Source organism: Octodon degus, unplaced genomic scaffold (assembly GCF_000260255.1).
Source record: "Octodon degus isolate 3935 unplaced genomic scaffold, OctDeg1.0 scaffold00015, whole genome shotgun sequence".
Lineage (NCBI taxonomy): Eukaryota > Metazoa > Chordata > Mammalia > Rodentia > Octodontidae > Octodon > Octodon degus.
The window spans coordinates 11,081,152-11,087,337 of record NW_004524591.1 but is presented as its reverse complement, the minus strand read 5'-3'; the positions used below and the strand labels follow the sequence as shown (position 1 = coordinate 11,087,337).

Below are 6,186 nucleotides of genomic sequence, written 5' to 3'. Positions count from 1 at the left end.
GGCATGTGGTGCTGGGGGATTGAACCGGGGTCCCTGTGCTTTGCCAAGCTTGCTCCAAGCAGGATCATTGTGCTTTTAATTTCTTCAGGAATCTCTGTACTATTTTCCATGAAAGCTACACCGATCTACCTTGCTGCCAACAGTGTACAAGGTATTTTCACCACTCCCCTGAGCATTTATCTCTAGACCTCTTGAAAATTGCCATTTACATGGATGTGAGTTTATCTCTCTCACTGATTTTGTATTATGTTTCTCTGATGATTAATGAGGAACACCTTTTTATATACAAGTCTGTCTCATATTTTCTTTGGAGAAATGCCTTTTAAGGTACTTTGAACATTTTAAAATCAGGTTGCTTGCTTTCTGCTATTGAACTGAATGAGTTCTCCATGTATTTTGGAGTATTAACTCCTTGTTAGATATATAGCCTGCCAATGGTTTTTCCCAATCTTTAGTGTGATGTTCTGTTTTGTTGCTCCTTTCCTTTGCTGTACAGAAGTGTTTACTTTAGGACAGTCACACTTAGTCATTGTAACCTGAGCTTCTAGTGTGTTAACTACCAAAATATTGCCAATATCACTGTTAAGGAGCTTTTCCTCTATGTTCTCTTCTCAGAGATTTATGGTTTTAGGATGTGTGCTTAATCTAATTTGAGTTGATTTTTACATATTGTGAAAAACAAAGATCAGATGTCATTCTGTTTCATGCATATGTTCTTTATTATTTTATATGACATATAACTATCATAAATATTTATTATTTTATATCTTCTCTGTTTCTCCACCTGACTAAAATCTCAGATCACCCTAGTAAGAAAGTTCCCTGCTTTCCTAGTATCTAGACCATTGCCTGGATCATAAAGTTGAAAACATTGTATTTAGCTTCATTCAATACATGCCACAGAGACTAAAATAAAAGTTTAAATTGCATACATTTACAATGATTGTAATTTTTAAATCAAAGGATAATAATTGTGGACAAGAAGAGATAAGAAATATGGAAGAAGATGAAGAAAGAAGAAATACTGTGATAGTTTTGAGAATTAAAGGAGAAGTATTTTGCAAAAGAGATGAAAACTAGGGGCTGGAGAGATGGCTCAGTGGTCTAAAGCACCTACTTGGAACAAGCTTGGCAAAGCACAGGGACCGCGGTTCGATCCCCCAGCACCACATGCCAGCCAGCCCCGCCCCCTGGTGGGCTGAGTTGGCCATGCGCGCGCACACACACACACACACACACACACACACACTAAATGTTAAAATAAAAAAAAATTTAAAAAAGAAGAGATGAAAACTAAAGACACCTATAGCCTCAGCGAGCAGTGCTATGAGCACTAATAGAAATAGCTATCTCAGAAGCTAATAAGTATAAAATGTTTCTTTATTTTATTTTTTAATTTCTTAATTTATAAAGAGCTCAAAACAGTATGAAAACAGAAAAAATATGTGATATAAAAATAAATGATATAGAATTTCAGTTAATGAAGTAATATGAATTTCATAGTATTTGTTGTAATGTACAGTGTTGTCTTCCAATCAGTTATTCATATTACCAAATATATGCATGCAAAATTGGTAGAAGAAAGAAGAAGTAAAGAAATCTATAAGAAATTAAGAGAATTAGACAAGATATCGTGTCTACATCTTGTCCTCTGAACAACTACCACAAAGATAAGCATATGTAATGTATTGGTATAACTGTCCTACTAACCTATTTTGAAACTGTTTCATTGCTATTTTATCTTTTTTCTCATTAAAATGAATAAATAAAGAAAAAAAATTAAGAGAAGAAAAAGGAGAAAAAATTGAAAAAAGGAGAAAAAATAAATTAAATGTTAGGGCTGGGAGATAGCTCAGTAGAATAAGTGCTTCCTTGGCAAGCGCAAGGGCCTGAGTTCAATCCGCAGTTCTGAAAAAAAAAAAAAAAAAAAAAAAAAAACAAAAACCAAAAACAACATTAAGTGTTATCTATTCCTTTCCATAGACCAGCAGAAATCCACAGTACAATTGTCCAAACCATCCTGCTTACATACATAGATATATTTCTTGCCCCACTCCCTCTCCTGTCCTTCTCAACTCAGTAACTCTTTCCTTTTGAACAAGTTCATTCCCTTTTCCTAGTGTCTATTGTACCCTTCAGATTCCATTTTCTCTTTTAGGTTCTAACACTAAGGAGACAATACAATGTTTACACATGCAGGTCTGATTTAGTTCATTTAAGAGTATGGTCTCTAGTTGTATCCATTTACCAACAAAAGTCTCAAATGTATCCTGTTTAATAGCTAAATAATACTCTGTTGCGTAAAAGTACATCTTCTTTATCCATTCTTCAGTTGATGGGCATCTGGGTTGTTTCCAGAATTTAGCTGTGACAAATTGTGCTGCTATAAACATGGATGCATGTATATCACTGTGGCATGATGTTTTTAGTTCTTTTGGAAAAATACCCAGGAAAGGAATAGCTGGCTTGAATGAGATCTCCAAACCTAGCATTTAAAGGAATCTCCACACTGATTTCCATAGTGATTGTACCAGTCTGTCCACCCACCAACAATGGAGAAGGGTTCCTTTTCCCCCACAGTCCCTCTATCATTTGTATTGGCTTACTTCTGATGTTAGCCATTCTTTTTGGGGTGAGATGGTATCTCAGTGTTGTTTTAATTTGAATTTCTCAAATGATCAATGATGTTGAACATTTTTGCATATATTTACTTGCCATTTGTATTTCTTCATCTGAAAAGTGTATAATCATCTTAGATGCCCATTTTTGGATTAGGTCTTTGAATTTGGGAGTCCTGATTTTTTTAAAAAAAATTGTATGTTCTAGTAGAAGGCCTTTGTCAGAGGGATGGTTGGCTATAATTTTTTCCTAGTTTGTTGGCTTTCTTTTTAGTCTGTTGGAGATTTCCTTTGAAGTGTAAAAAGTTTTCAAAAAGATGAGATCCCAGGTGTTGATTCTTTGAAGTATTTCCTGTGCAGCTTGGTTTTCCTTCATGAACTCTCTTCCTACCCTTATGTTTTTGGAATTTCTACCTACATTTTCCTCCAGAAGATTTCTACCTACATTTTCCTCCAGAAGATTTAGTGTTTCTGTTTTGGGTTTTTTTCCCCCTTTAAAACATTGTATTTACTAAGATTCTGGCAACAGCTTTATGTAACAAGATACAGCATACCAGGTCTGCCACTCAACTTGTTTGTAAGTCTCAGCTTCAATATGAAGCTGTTTAAAACAAAACTGCTTTTAAACTCAAAGCCTGCTTTTTACATGCTAAATATGTTGTCAAGGGTGCTATTAAACATAATAATGAACTTGAGACAGCACAAGTAAGAGTAAACAAAAGCTAAACATTGCAGCCTGAACAACATTCACACAAAAAATAACTATCATTGGTTACATAAAATTTTCCTGACTGGTTAAAACTTAACAGAGCACCAGGGAGATAGTTCATTAGGATAAGCACTTTCCTGACAAGCACAAGGTCCTGAGTACAATCCCTAGTACCACGAGAAAAAGAAAAGAAAAGAAAAGAAAAGAAAAGAAAAGAAAGAAAGAAAGAAAAGAAGAAAAGAATCTAACTTGGGCTGAGGAGATGGCTCAATAGAATATGTTCTTGCCTGACAAGCACAAGGGCCTGCGTTCAATCCCGGTTCCACAAAAAAACAAACAAACAAATTTAACAGTATAAAACAGTGTCAGTGTCTATATGAAACAATTCCCCTCCAAAGCCAAAGTATGGTCAAATATTAGTTCAAATGACAAAACACATGCCAAAGCTAAAAACCGTTCAGTTTTTATTGATGTGGAGGTAAATTCAGAGCTTTGAGACTTTCTCATTCTGCAAAGGACCATTTCTCTGGTTCACTCAAAGCAGCAGATGGCAAGGTCCACAGGTACCATTAAGCTCAATAAAGGGCAAGTGGACTCATACCCAGCTCTGACCTCCCCAGGAAGTATGGTTTCTGTGTCCACAAAAGTAGGAGGTGTGAGGACCATAGGCACACTATTCTGTTAGCTAAAGATATAGCAAAACTTCCACCCTAAAAGTTCCTTCCCCAGGCAAATAAAAAGTATACAAGGGAGAAAAATTAAGATACACTTATCTACAGAGTAAGGATTTTAAAATATTAATGTAATCCGTACTTTAAAAATTTAAGTAGAGTCATCTGGCCATTTCTGACTACATCTTGAGATGTATCTAGATTCATTTCCTATTGATTTATCACTAGACACTTCTAGTAAAAAATATTAACTTTCTTCCCAAATATTTTAACCACGAGTGTGACTGCAGTGTGTTATCTCCCAGGTTATCATGCAGTGGAGAAGAAAAAGGAGGTGTTCAAGCACCAAGCAACAATTGTGGCCCTTTCACATAGTGGCATTGGAGTCCCTATTGAATAGTCCAGGAACAATTCTAAGGAGAAGAAAATTCATGCATGCTAGTAAATATATCATATTTTCACAGTTGAAATTTCTTTAGACATCACGCTTTCTTCACAGGAGAGTCCTGGTTTTTGGTAATGTTATGGTGACTCAGGACTTGCACTAGCAGCCTTCCTTTTGTTCTTTTTACTGTGTTTCTTATGCTTCTTTTTCTTTTTTGTTTTTTCTGTTGCTTTTTTCTTTTTCTTCACTGTTTTTCTCCTTTTTCACTTGCACCTCTTCATGATCTCATTTTGACAAGGACTCAGATGAAGAAGGTTTATCTTCAGGACACAGCTTTCTTTGCTTGGTAAGTCCTTTAATGTCCTTTTCTTTCTCAGTTGCATCCTTTGACTTCTTTTTGTTTTTTAAACTATCCTTACTGTCTGACTCAGTTTCTGATAGGGAGCTTTAAGAAGGTTTCTATGAATGGTTCTTCTTTTTCTTTCTCCTTTTTGCTTGCTTCTTTTCCTCATCCTTAGAATCTGAAGAACTCCTGGAAGAATCAGAGCTTAATGAAGAATAAGATGAATATCTACCAGATTTCTTCTTTTCTTTCTTCTTTCTCTGCTTTTTTATTTTTTTGGATGAGCTCTCATTTCCACTTAGTAATGGAATGCACATCTCCCTCTGTGCTTTTCTAGTTCTTTCTCCAATTCTCATTCTTTTTTTTTTTCTTCAAATTCAGCCAAAGCCTTAGAACCTTTCTTTTTCTTTTCTAGTTGCTCTTTCACTTCTTCCCAGGCAGGCCTGATTCAACTCAGATAATCCTGGATGGCTGGCCCTGAAGACTGGATTGGATCTCTTGATCTGGCCATTGCTAGTGGATTCATGTAGGCTGCCCGATTGTCTGTTTCCGCATGGTGCTAGATGGAGCGCCCAGTTAGGACTGCGAAAGCCAGACCAGGCTGCAGAAGCCAGTGCTTCTGTTTTAATATTTAAATCTTTGATCCATTTTTTTTTCAGAGCTGGGGATTGAACTCTTAGGCCTTTGCACTTCCCAGGCAAGCGCTTATTCAACTGAGCTATCTCCCGAGCCCCTATCCATTTTGACTGTAGTTTAGTAATGATCCATTTTGACTGTAGTTTAGTAATGCTCCTTTATTTTATAAACCGTTATGAAAGCAAATATATTATTAGTTATTGATTATTAGATGCATCCTATTTTCAGAGTTGCCAAAATGGAGAAAAAGATTCAATGTAGTAAAGTTAAGCAACACTTCTGTCCCTGCCTGAGCAATAGCTTTTGCTTAGATGTCGCCTGGATTTCGCAGTTATCCTTTGCATGCTTAATCCTTAGAACAGTCTCTGCTGTACAGAAGAGGCAATGGAGAATTGTATGAGCTAAGAAATTTTCTTAAGATCATAACACTAGTGTGAGATTAGAGTCTCTGGCCACCATGTCCATGTGAGGAAGCCCTACAACACAGCATCACCTTAGCAATGTGAACTGGCTATTAATTTTTCTAAAAGAAATGAGATGAAGTTTTGAGTGGTCAACTTCAGAGATCTGTTGAAGGAACATCACCATAATCATGCTATTATCTGAAAGACTAACAATAATTCCTTCATGCCATGTAAAATTTTACCAAATTTCCAATTGTTAATTTTAAAAAAAGAAATGCTTATTGTATCAGTTAGCACTTACTAGAGAAACAGATTTAATGCGAGATAAATATGTAAGAATTTACAAGACAGTCTTATAAGACTGACTGCCCATGGGAAGAGTGCAGAAGGGCTGTCAGCACACTGGAGAGCTGAAGGTTC

General features: G+C 36.0%; 1 pseudogene; it reads right to left on the bottom strand.

Moving 5' to 3' along the window:
- Positions 1-4,520: 4,520 nt before the first annotated feature.
- Positions 4,521-5,264, bottom strand: LOC101563470 (annotated as a pseudogene).
- Positions 5,265-6,186: the final 922 nt, after the last annotated feature.